Source organism: Malania oleifera, chromosome 5 (assembly GCF_029873635.1).
Source record: "Malania oleifera isolate guangnan ecotype guangnan chromosome 5, ASM2987363v1, whole genome shotgun sequence".
In the NCBI taxonomy this organism is placed as follows: domain Eukaryota; kingdom Viridiplantae; phylum Streptophyta; class Magnoliopsida; order Santalales; family Ximeniaceae; genus Malania; species Malania oleifera.
In genome coordinates, this window is record NC_080421.1 from 40,975,154 (window position 1) to 40,998,471 (window position 23,318).

General features: G+C 35.7%; 1 non-coding gene across 1 annotated transcript; it reads left to right on the forward strand.

Moving 5' to 3' along the window:
* The first annotated feature begins 9,788 nt into the window (after positions 1-9,788).
* On the forward strand, positions 9,789-9,897 carry LOC131156850 (small nucleolar RNA R71). The gene has a single exon (XR_009137119.1). It is a non-coding gene; the product is annotated as a small nucleolar RNA R71 (small nucleolar RNA).
* The last annotated feature ends 13,421 nt before the right edge of the window (positions 9,898-23,318 follow it).

Here is a 23,318-nt window from a genome sequence, read left to right on the forward strand (position 1 = left end):
TATGGTTCTTCTGGCTTCTCTCTAAGAATCTGGCCTAGATTCAGCTCGAATCGCTAAATGGAAGTAGCTACAGTGTTCTAGGGAAGATTCTCTACACATCTAGCGGATCGGTTTTCTAAACTTGGTTCTTCGGGAAACCCTCCTATTTTGAGGTAAGGGTCTAGATTCTTAGTTTTGAGTTTTTAAAAGGTTATTTAAGGTTTATAAGTTGAGAAAATGTAGAAATAATAGCTTGTTTGGGGTTTATTTAATTAAACCAGGGTTTTTGAACCAAGGTCCAAGTGAGCATCACAAGCGTCAGTTTGGGATACCTGTTGGTGAATTCGAGGATTCAGGTAAGGGGGAAATTTATATATTAAATTAGGTTTTCATGAATTGAATGAAAATGGATTAAGTTATATATATGTATATATGTTTCATGTGGGTATAAAATGCCAACCATGTAAATTATATTTTCTGAGCTTAGGGTTTCCTATTTAGCTACGTATATGTGAAAATGAATTGATGAAAGTGGAAAATATTTTTAAGATAATTAAGTAAGAAATGAAGGTATATTTTTAGTATATAAATGTTAAATGTTGGTTGACTTATTTTACAGGCAATGTATGAACTTTTCGGCTAAATGTGTGGCATGAGTGGATAGTAATGCTGTTTGAGCATATGTTATATGTATGAGATGCAAGCTATGTAAGAATTGCACTGTTAATGAAATGTTATAAGGACCATGTTGTTTGTGTTTGATAATGCAACCATGTATGCAATGACAGCTAAAAGGAGCTATAAACTAATTGGTGACAGCTAAAAGGAGCTGTGTTAGCAGATTTTAGCGCATATCTATGTGGACTAACTGATGTACAGCTAAAAGGAGTTGTAGTACGAATGAATGAAATGAAAAGGAAATGTGAATGAAATGGATATGAAATATGAAATGTGAACGATGTAAAATATGAAAGGTTACGTAAAGTGAAATGTTATGAAATACTAAAAATATAAACATGAACAGATATGAATGGTTGAATAACAACAGACAGAATAATGTATTATGGTATTATCGAGTATTTATGTTAGTAGAACATGTTACTTTAGGGCGGGGCAAACTCTTCGCCTGAGAGCTTGTTGAGAAAGGCAAGCGCACTAGTAGTATCGGATGTAGAAGTAAGCTGAATAACACACTAGGGCAGGAGGAAACTATTTGTATAGGCGGGTAGATTTCTCTATTCTTGGGGGCCTTCGCTGGTAAAATTTTGTATGAATTGTGTGAGTACAAGATTAATCTAACACTTGAGAGCTTACTGAGTAAGGTGAGTGCTCTAGTATGCTTCAGTTGTGACCTTTGGGTTGTCTAATGTATTATAGCAGAGGGATGCTACTTGTATGGGTGGGTAATCACCCTTATCCTTGGGTAGTCTAGTGGGTAAATACTTTGCACGTGTTTGAATAGGATCAGGAAATGTTTTTATGAATTTATGTTAATGGTTTGCAAATGATATTAAAGTGTTGATTATAATCTCACATGGATCATACATTATTTTAATATATATTGTTTCTTTCTCTTACTGAGATGTGTCTCGTCCGATTACAAATTTATCTTTTCAAGACCACCACGTAAACGAGCTTAGAGCAGCTCGAGGTTGATAGCATTTTTGGGGTTATAGAAAAAGAAAAGGGTATAAACATTTTGATGATATTTCGGGATGTATATAAGTTATGTTTTAAGTTTTATGCTTAAGTTTTTTTGGATTTTATGGATGATTGTGGAACATACTGGTGTTTGTGAATACTGAATATTTTTGAAGATGTGTGTATATATGGGAATACAAGTGATGAATGACTATTATGGAATATGGATAGAATTAATAAACTCTGGTATTTATTTTTACGATTGAGGATCATAGTTATGTTTTTTACTGCATACATGGTATTTATTTATAGATTATCAGGATTTTCAGGAATAACGCATCGAATCAGGTTTAAGGGTTTGGGGTGTTACAAAAGAAATATTTAAATTTCAGCAAAGATTTTAAATAAGAGAAATACAAACTGAACTTAACAAGAAGATTAATTTAAGTAAATTTTAAATTCAACATGGTATTGAAATAACTCTTGAAATAACACTTAAATAAAATAAAGGAAACCCAAAGATAGGAGGGAGAGAGATGAAAAAAAAGAGAGAAGAGAGAGAGAGAGAGAGAGATGAGAAGCAGGCCGTCAGGTTGAGAAGAGTTGCAGCCACAGTGCTGCTCGGGTCCTCCTCCATGCAGCAGCACTACAGTAGCACGGTAGCAACACGCAGCAGCAACAGCGGAATGACACCAGCACAGCAGCACAAAGAGAATCCGAGAGAGAGGGCTGAGAGACTGACATAATTGAAAAGGCTTAGAGAGACAGAGAAAGGATAGAAAGTCGAGAACTAAAATAAAAGGGAGATGAGAGAAACATGAGAAAGTTGAGAGGGACGAGAAGGGAAGAGGAATGAGAGGCTGAGGCACTGGAAACCTAGCAAAATAAAAGGAAAAAAAACAAAAACCAAAACTCAACTCTAAACCCTAGGATGCCATAAACTTCCAATAAATAGCCCCCCCTTTTTTTCTTTACTTTTTCAACCCTTCACCGAGCCCTTTCATGCGTGGCCTCTCAGCTTTCAGCCGCATGGCGTTGATCTTCAAGGAAGACGTGGTCACATCAGCTTCTCATGAAGCCCAGCACATACACGCACGAACTAAAGCCCCAACTTTTCACAACTTCGTTGGTAGCCCACGGTTCTAGGCCCAGCCACATGTCTCTCCATTGTTTTTCATGTCCATCCAGCCCACAACCTCTTTTTGTTTTCATTCTATACTTGGCTACTTCCCAACTTTTTTGTATGTGTGTATTCGGCCAAGACCTTCACGTGCATGGTTCGATCTCTTTATGCATGCACGCTTGGCTTCCATTTTCATCTTATGTCCACGCATGCATGGCAGGTCTTCATTCGGTACACACAACTTCAAACAAATGCATGCATACAATCACGTGCATAGCTCACGCACACTTTAATTTCAGCTTTAACATTCAAAAATTATCCTGCAATAGTAAAATACCAAAAGTCCATAAATTATTGAATAAAAATTAACTATTATAAATTGAGCACAATGTTAAAAGATTGAACATAATTAGGCGTTTAATTAAAAATATAATCTTTAATGCATGATTTTAAATACCTAATTATACAATTTAGACACGTAATCACACCCCCCAACTAACATTTGCTAGTCTCTAGCAAATAACGTGAATGCAATCCAGGGCGATAACCACAGATATCGATTCTAACAAACATTAAATGAATGCACATATGACACAACCATACCATTTCACATACGGGAATATCACCAGATTACACACAAGCTCATTTATACACAATTCATGCAACTCTGAAGCAAGTCACTCATGCAAGTTTCATCATTCTAGAGCCATTAAGAACAGTATACTCACATAAAGTTAACCAAGAATACAATTCAGAGTTAATGTAGTTATATAAATTCAAGTATAAACAAGCGAGATCTCGAGGTATGTGTAATGTGTATAACTTGTTACACCTAGGATACCTGTGGACACTTATAGAATGGTCGTTTTGACTCTGCCTAACTGGTATATCCTAAAAAACAATTAAAAGGATGGGTTCACTCGTCATATGTGAGGAAGAGTGTCATGATCAAACATCCCACATATTGCAAGGAAGAAACATTAAATGTATGAAGTGGACTAGTCTGAAAAGGATCTAGCCTATTTGTGAGGTTTTGGGTCCTCCACTCTAGCATCTTCTCACCTACTCGCCATATCCAACTAAGACCACTCTAGATCAACTTATTCACAAACCAGGCGTGAATACATCTGAGGCATTAGGCAGTTGAAGAATATTCATATATGGAGAACATGTGTTGTGTCTCTGACTTTTTGTTGTATTTGTGTGGAGCAGGTATTAATTTTTCACCTTATTTTGGTGCATTTATATTTCTCTTATTCTTTCTTCTGCTCTTTCTTTAATTTCTGTCTTTTCATGGTCAATTAGGACAAACATTACGCTTCTTATATTGTCTTTATACCACCCATATGAATTGAGCTCAGACAATAGTCTATCTCTAGTGGTGGCCCAATATTCCCATCTTGAGTAGGCTACAAGACCTAAGTTTCTATCTCCCTATTAGATGTCACCTCTAGGCTAGTAAGTCAAAAACAAAGACTAGTGTACAAAAAATTGTCCAGAAGAAAAGAGAACTGAGTTTCATGAACTATGATTTGATGTTAACACTCAAAAGAACAATAAATAGCTCAAGAATACCTCATAAGGTGTCATAGTCACCACATGTGTTCTCTTAGTGCTCACAAGGAATCTTAAATGCAATGAATCACGTGAATGTGTATATTCGGTCTCATGAGATACCATGTAAATACAATAGTTTATATAGCCAGATTAACATGAATAAACTACCAGTCAACCTTCATGGAGTTACAAAGCCATATAAAGAGAAACTACACATAAATAACTCGAGTATGTAACTTTTAGGTTATATGCAAGTATGTGAAGGGTATAAGTCAGTGTTAATCATGACATAATCGTCCATCTTCAATACTCTTTTTTTAAAAAAAATAAAATAAAAAAAAAACTCAGCAAGTAGAAGTGCACAGTGTCACATGCAAATTCTCACCCCCCCTCAACTAAAGTGGAATATTGTCCTCAATGTGAAAGCATATGGGAACTAAAAAAAAACTCTGCATAGGGGAAACAAGCTAATGGAAAAAAAAAAAAAAACACACAGAAAATCACTACCAACTAGTGCAATAGAAAAAGAAAAGAAAAATGCAAATAAAGAAACAAATAAAGCAAAAAGAAAAAGAAAAAGAAAAAGAAAAGTAATGGGAGAGAAAGGTTAGAAAACCCCCTCTGCAAGACCTCTTCATTTGGATCTAAGGGAGTAATGAAAGGCTTGAGTAGCTGTCCATTGACCGTGAAGCCATTACCATTCTTTGGACCCACAATGTCCACTGCGTTGTGAGGATGAACGTGTTTAACGATGTATGTGCCACCTCATCAATGCTTCAACTTCCCAAGGAATAGATATAATCTAGAGTCGTAGAGAAGAACTTGTTGATTCGGGAAACGATCTTTATCCATGATTTTCCTGTCATGCAATAGATTTATTCGTTTCTTCGCTAAGCGAACATTGTCATAGGCTTCCCTCCTAGATTCTTCAAGATCACATACCTGCAACTTTCTCAAACCTTTGGTATCATCAAATGAAAAGTTAATTTGTTTAATAGCTCATAATGCATGATGTTGAATCTCAACAGGTAAATGACATGTCTTACCGTAAACTAACTTGTAGGGAGACATCCCTAAATTTGTCTTGAAAGTAGTTTGGTAGGCCCAGAGTGCATCAACTAGCTTTTCTAACTAGTCTTTTTGATTATGACGAACTATTTTCTTAAGTATGATCTTGATCTCTTTATTGGCTAGCTCAGTTTGACCATTAGTTTGAGGGTGGTATGGAGCAGAGACCTTATGGGTAACTCCATATTTTTGCATTAGTTTTTCAAATGGTTTGTTACAAAAGTGTAACCTGTCATAACTAATGATCACTTTGGGCATGCCAAAACGTGCAAATAATTCCTTCAGAAACTGGATGACAACCCTGTGGTCATTTGTCGTATAAGGTATAACTTCCACTCATTTTTGGAACATGATCCACATCAACTAGAATATAAGATTTCCAAAAGAGTTTAGGAAAGGTCCCATAAAGTCAATTCTCCAACATTCAAAAATTTCAAGAGTCAAAATGGGAGACATAAGCATTTCATTCTTTGCTGTGATTTTCCTTAGTTTCTGATAGGCTTCACAAGTTTTACAAAAATTCTCAACATCTTTGAACATAGTAAGCCAGTAGAGTCCACTTTGCAAAATTTTTGAAACAGTTTTCTTTACAGCAAAGTAACCTCCATATGCTCCATTATGACCAAAATGCATCACAGAAGTAAGTTCATCATCCGGCACACATCTACGAACCAACTGATTAGAGTAGTATTTAAATAGATATGGGTTGTCAAAATAATAATGTCGTACCTCCGCAAGGAACTTACGCTTATCCTAAGTTAACCAATGTTCTGGCATTCGGTCGATGGCAAAGTAGTTCACAATATCAGAAAACCACGGAGCGCATGACACTGTAAAAAGACGCTCATCAGGAAAATCATCATTTAAGGGAGAAAGAGATTCAGACACATCAAGTAGCTACAAATGATAGAGATGGTCAGCTACAACATTTTCTACTCCCCTTTTATCTCGAATGGTGATGTCAAATTCCTGAAGAAGTAGAATCCATCTGATCAACCTGAGTTTAGCATCCTTCTTTGCCAACAAATATTTCAAAGTAAAGTGATCAATGAAAATAATGATAGGTGATCCAATGACATAAGAACAAAATTTTTCTAAATCAAACACAATAACCAACAATTCCTTTTCAATGATGGTATAATTTTTCTGAGCATCATTCAAAGTACGACTCACGTAATAGATGACAGATGGCTTGGTATCGACTCTTTGACCCAGAACGGCGCCAAGAGCAAAATCACTAGGATCAGTCATGATTTCAAATGGCAAGTCCCACCGATGAGGTTGCATAATGGGTGTAATAGTCAAATGTTTCTTCAGTGTTTCAAAAGCTTGTTGGCATTCATCAGTCCACAAAAATTTAGTCTCATTTTGTAATTAAGTACATAGTGATTTAGCAATACTACTAAAGCCCTGAATGAAATGCCCATAGAAGCCGGCATGACCAAGGAAAGAACGGATATCCCTAATTGTCTCAGAAACCAAATGAGCAAGTACTAAACCACTACTTACCATAAATTGACATTTTTCCCAATTCAAAAGAAAATTCTTTTCTTCACATTTTTTAGAATAGAAGTTAAATTTTTCAGACAGATATCAAAGGACTTACCAGACACAGAAAAGTCATTCATGAAAATTTCACATATATCATCAAACATATCAGAGAAAATACTCATCATGCAGCACTGGAAAGTAGCAGGTGCATTGCATAGACCGAATGACATTCTGCGAAAAGCGAAAGTGTCGAAGGGACAAGTGAAGGTAGTCTTCTCTTGATCCTCAGGTGCTATAGCAATTTGATAATAACCAGAAAATCCATCCAAGAAACAAAAAAAGGAATTACTAACTACTTTTTGAGTATCTGATCTAGGAAGGGTAACGAGAAGTGATCTTTTTGGCTAACTGAATTCAATTTACGATAATCAATGCACATTCTCCAACCTGTTACTTTTCTAGATGTGATTAACTCTCTATTAGCATTTTTAATGTTAGTCAAACTAGATTTTTTTGGAACTACCTATGTCGGGCTTACCGACTTGCTGTCGGAGATCGGATAGATGATGTTGGCAGCTAATAATTTCAAAACTTCTTTCTTTACCACCTCCTTCATGGTTGGATTCAGTCTCTGCTGCGCATCACAGACTGGTCTAGCATCTCCTTCCAGGAAGACGTTGTGAGTACAAATCAAAGGGTTGATACCCTTGATGTCTGCAATGGTCCATCCTATTACTCCTCGTTGCTTCCTTAGTACCTGCAATAACTCATTTTCTTGTTTAAGAGTAAGGTGAGAAGAGATTACCATCAGTAATGTGCCCTCTACTGGACCTAGGAAAACATACTTCAACTCTTCAAGTAATGGCTTTAGCTCTAGTGTCAAAACTTCTTCTTCTGATGACTTCATAACTTTTGGTAGGTCAATAGCTTCAAAAGTTGTCTTACGCCAACTACTCATGTAACTCGCATCCAAAAAGTGAGGGGAACATCTATCTCTGTGAACTGCCCCTTTAATTATGGCAACTCTCTAATCAAGGGAACTTTTTCATCGAATACCTCAGGCTGCTCAGGAGAATCATTCTCAAATGCACCATCAACATCAAGTACCGACAACAGCTCTGAAATACCCAAATCATCCATTACATCAACTGCATGTGCTTCTGCATCATCACACTCACTTGACATCTTGTGAGCATTGAACACGTTCATCTCCAATGTCATATTTTCGAACGTGAGCTTAAGTACTCCGCTTCAACAATTAATCAATGCATTATAAGTAGCAAGGAATGGTCGCCCAAGAATAACACGAGCTTAATATATGGTGGAGGCAAACTGCTGCATATCCAAAACAACAAAGTCCACTGGGTAGTATGAACCAACACATCTTCAATAACGCCTCACAGAAATTTTACTGATCTGTTTGCCAACAGAAGCATCATGGATGCTTTCTTCAGCTCACCTAAACCCATATGCTTATATGTCGAAAATAGGAGCAAGTTCACACTACTCCCCAAATCAAGTAAAGTTCTCCCAATACGAGATTCACCAATCATGATAAAAATAGTGGGAGAACCAGGATCTCTGAGTTTCTGAGGAGTTTGTCTCAATATCAATGCACTAACTAACTCAGTCAAGAAAGTCTTCTTCTTTACGTTCAATTTTCTTTTCATTGTGCATAGATCCTTTAGAAATTTTGCATATATAGGAACTTGCTGTATGGCATCCAAAAGCGGGTTATCGATCTTCATTTGCTTGAATATTTCTTGAATCTTAGTGTGATACTTATTCTTCTGACCAGATGTCAACCTCTGAGGATAAAGTACCATAGGTTTATACTCCTTAATAGTCTCATCCTCCTTATTACCCAACTTCTTTGAATCTGAGCTTGCTTCATCTGATTTTTCTTTTTCTTCATTTGTCTCAGTTGAAACTTCAGGTGTTAGAGCAACTATTTGTTGATCAATAGGTATTTCAGGATGGGAAACTTCTTTTCTACTCCTCAAGGTAATGATGACCTTTGCTGACTTAAAGGAATCCCCTTAAACATTATGCACTGGTTGTTGTTGTTGTCGATATACCTGAGGATTAGGCTGACATTGTGCTAGAAATTTTCCTTTTTCTAACACATTCAGCTGTATACTCATCTTATTAATAGTACCTTGTAGCTCATTTATGGTCTGAGTGTTATTCTGCATAATTTGTTGAAGAGTGTTCGCTATTTGTGCTACGCCATTATTAGAAGGTTTCTTTGATGGAATAGAAGCTAAATTAGGTTGAAATCCTATAGGTGCGTAGCTCTGAGAGATTTGTTGTGGCTAATACTGCTGTTGAGGAGCTTCAACTGGATGACATAGCATCTGCGTTGGTGGTGCATAAGAATGAGAAAGTTGCTAAAACTATGAGGAAGATGGACCAGATTGATCATTCCTCCATGAGAAATTCAGGTGATTCCTCCACCCCGGATTATAGGTGCTTGAGAATGGCTGATTTTGAGATTTGTTGACCCAATTTGCTGATTGCATCTGATTAGATCTTTTCTCCTACCATATTCGTAGAAACGGACAATCCTGAATCTTATGGTTAGGGGTCTCACAAATAGAACATACCTCCACTGATTTTGCATCTTTCACTTTCTCTAATTCCATAACCTCTAGTTTTAGACAAAGCAGCAACAAGAGCCTATAGATTAGTCTCTTCTTTGGCCTCGTATTTACCTCCACCACTGATTGCTCTGAGAGGGTGTACTGCTATTGGTGCCCGATCATATTTTGTGTTCCACTGTTGGGCACTTTTAGTTAAGTAATCAAAGATTGATAGAGCCTGATCCGGTTCCTTGCTGAAGAACTCCCCGATGCACACAATCTGAACAAATTGTTTACATTCAAGGGTAAGAGTAGTATAGAAATAATTGACTAACCTCCAAGATTCGAATCCGTGATGTGGACAGATATTCATCAGATCCTTGAATCTCTCCCAACAAACCTGAAAGGTCTCATTACCTTTCTGTATGAACTGACTGATTTGATCCTACAGGCACTGGGTTCTCTGAAAAGGAAAGAATTTGTGTAAGAACTTACGCTACATTTCAGCCTAACTAGTAATAGAGTTAGGTATCAGAGAGTTAAACCATATTTTCACCTTATCTTTTAAAGAAAAAGGTAATAAGAGAAGTTTGACATGCGCATCAGTTCTAGCCCTATTAATGAAAGTGATACAGACCAACTCAAAATCTATTAAATGCTGATATGGACTCTCAAAATTCACCCCATAAAACTGGGGTATCACAACAACATACCATGCTTAATTGTGAAGTTTGGTACATCTTGTGGTAAAACAATGTAAGAAGGTGTAGAAGTGCGTGTAGGCTGCAGAAAATCCCGAAGTCTGTGGTGTTGCCATAACTCCCTCAAAAATTTCTTCAAAAAATCGCTCAAATCAATTTCCGAATCACTCGTAAAAGTAATAGGAGAACACTTAGATTTTGTGCTCTGTGTGTCGCTACTGGTGCTAAGTGAAATTTTAGACAGTCTATTCTAAAGATCTCTGACCCAATGCATCAAACATCAATTCAAATAGCAGAAATTCACCAACACAACAGCAAACAAGCATGATCAAATTTTTCAATTTTTATTTTTTATTTTTTTTATTATTACTTTTTTTAATTAGTAAAAAAAATTAGAAAAAAACAAATTTTGAAATTAAAGCTAACAATTCCGGTAATGGCGGTAAAAACTTGACTCACTCGAAAAATAAGCACCTCGGAAGCTGTCTCAAGTATAGGAGTTTAGTCGTGTAATAATTAGCCCAATGGCCAAATCGTCACCTCAGGGAATGTAGTTTAATTTCAAATTTTGTGTAATTCCAAAAGAAATTAAGAAAAGAAATTTTTATTGAACGTAGTTCAGATTCAGCTCCTTAGGGTTTTGAGATTTTGTTATAGAATTAAGGCAATGTGAACCCTAACTAACGATTTAACATGCATAAAAAAAAAACGACCAAACAACTCACTAATCAAACGAAGATAAACTAAAATTAAACTCATCAACGACGTAAAAATAGATACCTAACTCAACACAATGATAACTTGAACAAAATAAATAAATTCTGTAATATATCAACCAAAGAAAAGTAAACTAAACTAAATAATAAATAAAGATCAACTAAATAAACTAACTTTAATAATAAACTTAAACAAAATTTAACTGCAACAAGATCTTAAAAAAACTAACTTTAATACTGAAAATACCCTAGAGAAATATTTAAATTTTAGCAAAGATTTTAAATAAGAGAAAAACAAATTGAACTTAACAATAAGATTAATTCAAGTAAATTTTATATTCAACATGGTATTGAAATAACACTTAAATAAAATAAAAGAAAGCCAAAGATAGGAGGGAGATAGATGAAACAAAAAAGAGAGGGGAGAGAGATGAGAAGTAGGCCGTCGGGTTGAGGAGAGTTGCAACAATAGTGCTGCTAGGGTCCTCCTCCACGCAGCAGCACGACAGCAGCAACAACGGCACAGTAGCAGCACGACAGCACAGAGAGAATCAGAGAGAGAGGGCTAAGAGACTGACAGAACTGAGAGGGCCTAGAGAGACAGAGAAAAGAGAGAAAACTGAGATCTGAGAGAAGAGGGAGACGAGAGAAACAAGAGAGCTAAGAGGGACGAGAAGGGAAGAGGGAAGAAAACTGAGAAGACGAGAGGCTATGGGCTGAGGCGCTGGAAACCTAGCAAAAGAAAAGAAAAAAATTCAAAACTCAACTCTAAACCCTAGGATGCCAAAAACTTCCAATAAATAGCCCCTTTTTTCTTTTCTTTAATTTTTTATTTTTTACTTTTTCAACCCTTCACCGAGCCCTTTCACGCGTGGCCTCTCAGCTCTTAGCCACATGGCCTTGATCTTCAAGGAAAACGTGGTCACATCAGATTCTCATGAAGCCTAGCACATACACACACGAACTGAAGTCCCAACTCTTGACAACTTTGTTGGCAGCCCACAGTTCTAGGCTGAGCCGCATGTCTCTCTAGTTTTTGCATGTCCGTCCAGCCCACGACCTCTTTTTGTTTCAATTTTTTATTCTGTGGCTTCCCAGCATTTTTGCTTGTGTGCATTCGGCCAAGCCCTTTACGTGCATGGCTCGGTCTTTTCATGCATGCACGCCCCTCATGCTCGCGCATGCACGCCCGACTTCCATTTTCATCTCACGTCCACGCGTGCATGGTGGGTCTTCATTCAGTGCACACGACTTCAAACAAATGCGTGCATACAGTCACGTGCATGACTCACCTACACTTTAATTTAAGCTTTAACATCCAAAAATAATCCTGCAATAGTAAACACCAAAATTCCATAAATTATTGAATAAAAATTAATTATTATAAATTGAGCGTAATGTTAAAATATTGAACATAATTAGGTGTTTAATTAAAAATATAATCTTTAATGTATGATTTTAAACACCTAATTATGCAATTTAGACATGTAATCATTTTGCTTTACAATTGGATCTGAAATTAAATTCAAAATAGGAAATGAAAGATGACCTAGGCGACAATGCCATAGGTCAGTGACACTAACAGGACTCAGAACTAATGCAGAAATTGAAGATTTGGCATGGGAAAAATGTGAGAGAGTGGTAGCTAGAGTCGAAGGAAAGACTACAGTTCTGAGTAGGTAGTAGAGACCATTCTCACTTCACCCTTCTCGATCATTGTCCAAGATAAAAGGTTCTGGATAAGACAAAAATCAGAGAAGAAAACTAGGCAATGTGTGAGTGTAGCTGCTAATTTCTTGGCTGAAATGAGATTAAATTGAAAAGAAGGGACACATAAAATGTCTATGAGATATATTGAGGGCGTGAGTTGGACACTACCTGTGTGAGTGACAGGGAGTTCAGTCCCATTGGGTAGCTTGACAGAATAAGAAACTTGGGCACTAATCTTTGTGAGGGAGGAGGTGCAATAGACCATGTGATATGTTGCACCAATGTCTATAATCAAAGGAGTGTCTCGGGTATGCAATAAATTGTGTGTGAATGTGGATAAGCAAAAAGAGATACTAGAAAGCTTGAAAGCTGAAGCTGGATGAATGTTAGACTGAATCTGATTAATTGAGGGTTGAGCAGCAGTGGGAGACTCCCTTGGCTGAACTAGGGCCATCAATTGTTGATACTGGGACTTAGTCAGACCAACTCGATCATCACTGAGATCCTCAAGGTCAAAGACAAGACTTGGAGTAGTCTGAGTGGCAAACACAGCAGGGTTTGGGATTTTATTGTACAATTTGTGGCCTGGTGGGTACCCATTCAGCTTGTAACATTTCACCATTGTGTGTCCAGAAAAATGACCGTGAGAACCCACGGGAGGCTCTGCATTACCAGCTTTGAAAAAAATTCTCAAAGGAATGTCCAGTAATTTTGCAATGTGTGCAGTAAGCATGCTTCTTCTTCTGGTTTGGTTTGGATTGGGGTGATGGTTTAGGGGTAAATTGGAAAGGTCTTTTGATGGCAAAAGCCATGGAATCAGGGGAAGAGTTTGAAGCTGGAAGAAGTTGGTGTTGGCGTTCCTGCTCTTGGATGAGTGATAAAACTTTTGTGATGAGAGGCAATGGGTCCAAGAGCATGATCTAATCTCGAACAGGGGAATAATTGTCATTCAATCCCAGGAGAAATGGAAAGACATAGTCTCGTTGGCAACAGTCAATTAGGGATTTTAGAGAGTCACAAGTGCAGATGGGAAAGCGATCGTAAATTGATAGTTCATCCCATAGTGTTTTGAGCTTACCATAATATATACTTACAGAATCATTCACTTGGAGAAGTCGAGCTAAGGTTTGCTTAAGCTGGTAAATGCGAGGCCCGTTTTGGTGAGAAAATCAATCCTGAAGATCCAGCCAGATTTCGCAAGCATCATCAACAGACGCCACACTGGACTTGATGGATGGGCTGATGGAATTTTGAAGCCACAAAACTACCATGTCGTTGCAACGTTCCTAGAGCTCAAGAAGAGGGTCCTCTGGTTTGATGGGTCGAGGATAGTGCCAGTGATAAATCCCAATTTATTCTTGGCACAAAGGGAACGCCACATAGCACACGACCACGTAGAATAGTTTTCGGAGGCGAGCAAATTGCTGCCCAATATCACCGCAGAGTTGTCTCCGTTATCCAATCAAAATGGGTTACTGCGGTCTGTAAGGTTCGGGTATTTGGTCAAATGGGTTGTAAGGGAGGTGTTCGAATGGACAAAGTGGTTCGCAGAATGGTGTGAAGAAGAATCGATTGAGCTTTCCAGGGGATCTTCCATGAATGGTGCTCTCAGGCTCTGATACCATGTAAGAAAATAGAAGATAGAGATGAGAGAGCTCAGAGAGCGAGGCATGGAATTTTGGAAAATACTCTGTTCAATTAACTGAGTTTCTATGCAGATACAAGCAGTTGACTTATACACAAAATTCCTAACAAACTAACTGATTTACATACCAGAGAAACATAAGGCATCTTAATAAGGAAATATATATAAATAATAATGAAAAGAATAATCAACAAATAAAAAAATAAAAAATGAAAATAGATATAGTAGGTCATCCCGCAGCTTGGTGTGGACTCTCATCATGTAATAGCCTGCAGCAAATAGAAGATTTTACCAAGTCAAAAAGTGTCATTAGTCATGCCTCAAACATCCGAGAGGATATATATGCCTCAAGCACATTCGTGGAATGAAACTCCAAATCCGTCTTCATAGAGGACTGAAACTATTCCTCCAACTTCGGGTAGGGTTTATGCATCTCCAGCATCTTAGAGAACTGATCATATGGTTCCATCATCTCAAAGAACTGAGCATATGGTTCCATCATCGCAGAGGACCGATACTACAATAAATTCAACATCTGAGCAGGTGTTTACGCCTCCAACATCTCAGAGGGCAGATGCTACAGTAACGTCAACCTCAGAGCGCATATATATGCCAATGGCATCTATTGTAGAGACCTGGAAAATTAAAATAATAAGAAAAATAAAGAAAAAAATTTGGTTTGGTATAGACCAAACCCTCGATGGTTTGCTGAGAAGCTACAAAACCGTCGATGAATTTGTTTAACCACGACCTATTAACGGTAAAATGGTGAAAATAGGTTTGGTTAAAAACCAAACTGTCTACGATTTCAGGAAAATCGTCGACGGTTTCTTCTGGCAGTAGCTTGAATATAAAGATCCTGCAACTCATTTTCTTGTTAATTCATTTCCTTTCCTCCTTCTCTCTCTAGGCTGCGGGATTCCTCTCTCTCTCTCTCTCTCTCTCTCTCTCTCTCTCTCTCTCTCTCTCCATTTTCTCTCTCAAAACTCACCCAAATTTATGATCGGACACCACTACGGGGTTCTAGGGTCGATCTTCATCGATTTAATCGGAGCGGAGTTGTGTTTTGGGAATCCTAGGCACCACTCCAAAATTAAGGTAAGGGAGTTAATTATGTTGTTGTTATAAGATTTAACTACTTAATGGAGTGTGTGGGCCTATGAACGTTAAATAATGATAATTTCGGGGTTGAGTTTATTGAAGGCATGTAAATACAGGGGTTTGTGTGAGCGTCGTGGGCGTCGGTCTGGGATACTTGTAGGCACATTCTCAATAAACACGTAAGAGGAATAAGTTATGGCAGTTAGTTTTAGAAATTCTACTGGTTAAAGTATAGTATTTAATTATGGAATATCCGTATATGATTTTCTGAATATTATAGGATATGAATTTATGGGTATGGAATTTATGGCTTTTCACAAGTTATGTACATTTGGGAAAATTCAGAAAATTTGGGTTTCAGAAAAACCCTATAGAGGATATATATTATTTTTCGTATAGCAGAGAATATGATTTTCCCATACAGTAGTAAAAATATAGTTTTCTCATATAGATTATAGTATTCTGAGTATTACCCTAAATTGTGTGGTATGAGAAATACTAGTTTTAGTACATAGTTTTAATTCAGAATTTTAAACAACTTATTTAGAATCATGATATTATAGCTATTACAGAACCATGATATTACAGCTTTTACAGAACCATGATATTATAGCTTTTACAAAACCATGATATTATAACTATTATAAAATCATGATATTACAGCTTTTACAGAACCATGATATTACAGTTATTACAGAATCATGGTATTACAGTTATCATAGAATCATGGTAAAAAAGTAATATACAGAAATAGTATTATATAGTATCAGAACCCTGATGGACCAAAACAGAGCACAGAGCACGGTACCATAGCTAATATAGTATAGATAGTGTAACCAAATATCTCAGATAAAGTATGGAATGATAGTCGATTGCGCCTCAGAGGAGAGTAGAGGAGCTCCCTGGTAGTCTGGACTAGGTTGAGCAGGCCAATCGTACTACAGATGGATTATAGTTTGACTTAATCTGGTAGGCCAGCCATGGTTAAGTTCCGGCCCACGGGGCACACAATCTGATCATGCAGGGTTAATTCATGATTACAGTTATTGAAAACCAAGGTGTAGTCCTAAGAGGGGGGTGAATTGGGTTTTAAATTTTTTATTTTAATTCTTTGAAAGAATTCTTAACCCCTTGTTGATTTACCAATTACTCAGCAAAGTTTAGTTTATTGTTCAAACACACAATCCAATATTTAACACAACACAAGTAAATCAAAACTTTAAAAGTTCAAACAATCAACAACCAAAGTGTTTAATCCACAAAATACAATATTCAACACTTTGACAATTCTCAGCTTTTGTATATAGCCCTGTGTATATGAATTTGATTAAAGCCCTGTAGAGAATGAAATTGATTTTTCAATTTGCTGCACAATCAACACTCTTTCAAAAAGCTTTGACTTTAAATAAACTTTTGGTTAATATGTCTTGGGTATTGAATCAACCAATGTACTCCCTTATGGTTTTCGCAATTTATTGATCAACCAACATACTTCCTTTTGGTTTCCACAAATCCCAAAAACAAATTAAACTTCAGCTTATTTAAAATCCAATCCACGTAGTTCTTGTGATTAAGAAATTAAAACATCCACGTTGTTTATATGTTTATTGGAATTTAAAGAGAGTAAGGGAAAGAGAAGGAGACCAAGGTTTTTGCGAGGTTCGGCTTATCCCCAACCTACGTCCTCGCCTTATGCAAACCACCTAAGGATTCTACTGAACCAACTCTTTTCCAAGCGGAACAAAACTGTTACACACTCCTTCAATAGGCTAGAGCACCGCCTCTCCAAGTGATACCCCACACTCGGTTATTCCTTTAATAGGCTAGAGTTGCATCTCTCCAAGTTATACCCCACACTTGGCCAACGATCCAACAACCTGGAATTGTCAAAGAAATAAGAAACAAGAGCTACGTACAATAATGCTTTCACACAAAGCAAATTAGTACAATTTCAATCACTATGCACTTCAATATTCAAATATCAATATGAAATAGAATTCAAGCTAAAGTATAGAATTCACCAATTCCTTCTCTAGATGAATATCAGCAGTAGGAATTGAGAGTATGATGGATCAACAACTCAGAAATTCAGCAAATCGGATTTTGCAATGAGTGAGCAAGAGAGAACTTTGTTTGCAAGATTGCTTACAATATATTTTTCAATTCTTGGTGAGCTATGATTTGTAAAACCATGTATTTATAGCCTTAGAAAAGTATTTTCATGATTCCCAAGTTTACTAGGAATATTTCACAAGTTTTCTTTAATTTTTGGGCTCAAGCAACCTAAATTTGAAATTTAAAACATTTAAATTTTTTTACCGTTAACAGTGTTTAGATGTCTGAGTTATTGAGTTTAGTTATTTGAGGTTCCTTAATGCTTTAAAAAATTTTAACTGGATACAGGGTCAGACGTCTGAAGCATAGGTTCAGACTTCTGAAGTTCCTGTTCAGACCACTGAACTGACCGTTCTGATGTCTGAAGGTGTTCAACCTGTTCTGTGTTATAAAAATAAAATCTTTAGTCTTCTAAATTAAATCTTCAGACTTCTGAAGAAATTCTTCAGCCGTCTAAGGATTCTCCTTAGTCGTCCGGGCAGACCACTTTCAGTTTTTTTTTAGCTTTTATTTCAAAAGTCATTTTTGCTCTCTTGCTTTGCTTCTTCATAAAACATTTTTCGGGTTTTGAAATAAGGTCTCTAAGTCCATAATTAACCCTATAAGAGTTTCAAACATATTTTCATAAGATATTTAAAACATGAAGTACTTACATGAAGACTTATTATGACTTTAGACATTCTAAGCGCTTGAGTCTTCATACTTGTTTTTCTTTAAGCTCTCTTGCTTTGCTTTTCTTTCTTTTTCTTGCTTTTCTTTCAGCTTTGACATACTTTAAGCTCTTTAACATCCATGCTCTCATATTCTTCAAGCTTTGATAATTCATCCTTGAATCCATGCTTTAAGCTTCATATGATCATCCTTATTTGAAATATAAGCTTTCATGAATCCTTTTGAACACTTGACCTCACTTTCTTATAGTTGAGTCTTGAAATGTTATCGCTTAACTAAATATGTTAAGTTTCACTTGTTTGTTAGCATCAAAATAGGATGTTAAGCCTTGTAAGGCCAATAATCTCCCCCGTTTTGATGATGACAAATAATGAGCAAAAATTTGAGTGAGCCTTAAAAAGACTCTCCTTTACAATAAGCATCATCTTAACAATATTTGTAATATCAAGATCAATATTAATACCATTTCAATATCATACAATATCATGCTCATATCACATCAATATCATACAATATCAAGCTCATATCTCATCATTCAAAATATCATGCTCAATTTTTGCCTAAAATTTCTCCCCATTTTGACATCAATAAAAAAAAGTAGGATATCAAGAAAAAAATGCATAAATGCTTAGGCAGTGAGCAACCATACTCAAGTTTAATTCACCGTGTATGAAAAATTTACAACAAGCTCCAAAGTAGCATGAGAAAATACAACAAATAGTACATCATAATTTTCAATGAATTCCATCAATCATAGATCATTGTTATTTATCAAGTCTAACTCCCCCTGACTTAAATGTATTTTATATTCAATAAATTCAGGTACCAATTGAAAATTTCATTAATTCATGATACTAATTGAAAATTAGAGAAAGATCATAATACAAGCAATGAGTCATAATACTCCCCCTGAATTCAATACATTCAGATTTGATACCAATTATGCTTTTGAGTTTATCATCTCATGCTTCAAATATTGATTCATATCATATATGTGCTCATGGATACTAATATCAAATACCAATATCATATCATTACCATCATAACATGCTTATGGATATAATTATGCTGTCATGCTCAAATACCAATTGATATATTCATGGATACCAACATACTTTATAGATATTAATGCTAATGTTACGTTATGCACTACTCATGGATACTAAATTATTTATATGCCAATTTTTTTATTAATTTATCCATGTGATCCATCATTAGCATGCATGGTCAAGAATTAATTTCAGATTCATATATCAAATCATATCAAAATTCATGCTTCTAAATCATGCTCAATAACTTCATGCTAAGATTTTCAATATATAGTGAGTCATAAGTCATCAATATACGTCAGATGTTTTTTCATGTCTTTGGCACTATCAAGATATCAGCATGTAAGCATGTAGCATATTAGCATATCACATAAGTAGGGAGCATATCATTATCATTTGCATTGTACTACAATTTTACTCAAATTGTTTCTTAAATATTTCTCATTTTTTTCAAAAGCTTTTTCTTAATCCAAATGTTCATGCAATAAGCTTGATTTTTTCTTTTCATTTTCTTTCATATGGGTTCCCAATATTCATATTTCTTTTCAAAACTTAATACTTTCTAATTTAAGCCTTGTATGATTCATCCATTAATTGAGACCAACAATTTTCATTAGTTTCAATAAGATAAGCATTAATAAGCTTGAAAAATTTTATCCTTCTTCTCTATTTCAATTTTGTTCAATATCCTTGTATGATTTTCCGTTGATTTGATATCAATTGAAATTGAAAGATTTAGTCATAGTATTTCATCTTGGTACCCATACTTTCTTGGGTCCGGATGGTTTAACAAGGGATGTTTCTTTTACTTTCCATACTTGTTAGTTTTCATATCCTTTCTTTTTAATGGACATTCAAACTTTATATGTCCCTTCTTTTTACATAGGTAGCATGTGGTGTGAGTGTAAGCATTTGAAGAAGTGCTAGCATAATTTTTAGATACTTTTGTAAAGTATCCCATGTAAAGATTCTTTTTCCTTGTATTTTCAATTCCATTGAATCCTCTGCCTTCTTTATTTAAGGACATTCTTTGTGCCCCAATCATTTTGTCAAGATTTTCTTTTCCTTTTGTAAAGTTATAGATGATTTGGGCTTGATCCTTCCCTTTTCTTGATTTTGAGATATTTTTCTAATTTTATTCTCTAATTCAGAAATATATTGATCATTCTCATTTTCCATAGAGTATTGGGATCTTAAATCTTCTAATTCCTTCATCAACTTTTCATTCACTTTCTAATCTCTTGATTTTCAAATCTTTTTCTTTTTCAGTAAGATTTTTAGATTCTAACTCTTTTATCACAGCTTCATTCTTATTTTCTATTTTCTTGATTTTTAAATCTTTTTCTCTTTCAGCAAGTTTAAGGGATTCTAACTCCTTCATTCTTGTTTTCAAATGATGTGTATCATTTAGTCACATTAACTAACATCTTATGCACCTTGAATAAATCATTTTGAAGTTCTTCATAAGAGGGCATACACCCATCATTGGATTCTTCTGCTGAATCATCACAAGAACTATTTAAGGATTTGGAAGAGGAGCTTTCCTCATCGTCCCAAGCCATATAGCAAGCAACCTTTTGGTCACTTGATTCATTATCGGAACTACTTGTACTCATATTGTCCCAAGTAGTGGCTTTCATTGCCTTGTTCTTTTTCTTTTTAGAATCTTTCTTAAGTTTTGGACAATCTAATTTTAGGTGTTCAACTTTCTTGCAATTACAGCATGTAGGTAGTTCTTTCTTTGTTTCTTTCTTCTTAGTTTCTTCCTTATCTAAACTTGAGTTTTGGATTTTTCTTTTGAATTTATTTTTCCTTCTTAGTATTCTTGCAAGTTTCTTGGATATGAAGGCTAGTTTATCTTCATCCATTTCATCTTCATCCTCATCACTAGAGTGTTTGTTTGAAATTTTAAAAGCAATTGATTCTTGGGTTTTAGATTTTCCACTTCTTTCATTCATAGACATTTCATATGTAAGAAGGGATCCTATGAGTTCATCTAGAGATGTGTTTTTGAGATCTCTTCCTTCCGTAATTGCTGTAGCTTTAGGTTCTCATATTGGAGGAAGTCCTCTAAGTATTTTCCAGATCATCTCATAGGTTGAATATGTTTTTCCTAAGGCATTGAGGGAGTTTATAATATATGTGATCCTTGTATACATATTTGTTATAGTTTCGTTTGGGTTCATCTTGAAAGCTTCATACTTACTTGTGAGCATGTCTATTCTACTATCTCTAACATCAATGGTTCCTTCATAAGTAACTTATAATTTATCCCAAATCTCTTTGGCTGATTTACATGCCATGGCCCTATTAAATTCATTAATATCTAAGGCACAATATAGTGCATTCATGGCACTAGAGTTTACTTGCCGCATTTTATGGTCATTGTCGGTCATCTTTTTTTCTTCTTTGGGTATTTCTTTCCCATCTACATGCTTGGTAGGAATTAAGCCACCATGTGTGACAGCCTTTCATGCTTTCCAATCCATAGTTTTAAGGTAGATTCGCATCCTTTGTTTCCAAAATATATAATTTAAACCACAAAAGATGGATGACCTAGTTAAGGATTGACCCTCTCCAAAGGGAGCTATGCCTAAGTATGCCATCTAAATCTTTATGTAGCTGCTAGTTAGGATTTGCTACAACCTCACTCTGATACCAATTGAAAACCAAGGTGTAGTCCCAAGAGGGGAAGTGAATTGGGTTTTAAAAATTTTCCTATATTCTTTGTAAGAATTCTTAACCCCTTGTTGATTTACCAATTACTCAACAAAGTTTAGTTTATTATTCAAACTCAAAATCTAATATTAACACAACACAAGTAAATCAAAACCTAAGCATTAAACCAATCAACAACCAAAGTGTTTAATCCACAAAATACAATATTTAGCACTTTGACAATTCTCAGCTTTTGTATGTAGCCCTGCGTATATGAATTTGATTAAAGCCTTGTAGAGAATGAAATTGATTTCTCAATTTGTTGCGCAATCAACACTCTTTCCAAAATCTTTGACTTTAAATAAACTTTCAATTAGTATGTCTTGGGTATTGAATCAATCAATGTACCCCCTTACGGTTTCCTCAATTTATTGATCAACCAACTTACTTCCTTTCGGTTTCCGCAAGTCCCAAAAATAAATTAAACTTTAGCTTATTTAAAATCCAATCCACGTAGTTCTTGTGATTAAGAAATTAAAACATCCACACAGTTTAAATAGAAAATGTGTATTTTAAATGGTGTAGGTGCGAGTTGTACTACGTATTTATATTAAATTGCTATTTCAGTTACAGACTAAATTAATAGTTATGTTATGCATATAAAAACTCATCTGCCACATACTGGTAATAACTTATCCTGTCTTACTAAGAGGTGTCTCATCCCAAGAATTTTAAACATTTCAGGTAATCTAGGTAGCCAAACAGAGTGAGCTCCAAGATAGTGGAGGTGTAGCTTGAGGAAGACAGGGTATGTGTTTATTTTGGGGGACTGGGGTTATGTTTGTATAGTCCTTGGGATTTCTAATAGTGTTTTGGGGAGGTTGTATGTATATTTTGGAAACTTAAGTAATTTGGTATTGTATATACAGTTTTGGCATGTTATGTTTTCCACTGCATAGTTAGAATGTGGATATGGATAGGAGTATCCTTGGTACCCCACTTTGGGTTCGGGTTGAATTTTATTATTATTATTTTTACCATGGTATTAGAGGTATAAAGTTAGTATTTAAAAAAATGGTAGGAAATCGGGTCGTTACAAGTTTGGTATCAGAGCCTAGGTTGTTAGGTTTTGCAGACTCTAGCAGAATACAATACCAGAGTATAGGAATGAATCTTGATGGATGATAGGAAAAGGATGGATTAGGTGTACAGTAGGATGTTGTTATGGAAGTTAAAGTGGAATTTAGGGTTTTATCTTGTGGCTTGGAGACAAAAAATTCCATAGTGGTTTCTGTGGCTTTCATGGGATGATGATTTTAGGAAAGTCATGGTAAACTATCACCGGATCTTGTTTCTGAGTGGTAAGGTAGAATCTTAAATTGGGAATATCTTATGGTTCTTAGTTAGATAGTAGTACTGTAATATTGAGGTGTTGAAATTTTAAGAATATTTTTGTTCTATTTTTAGGATGGACCCTGGAAATAGCAATGCTCATGCTGGAGATGGTGAT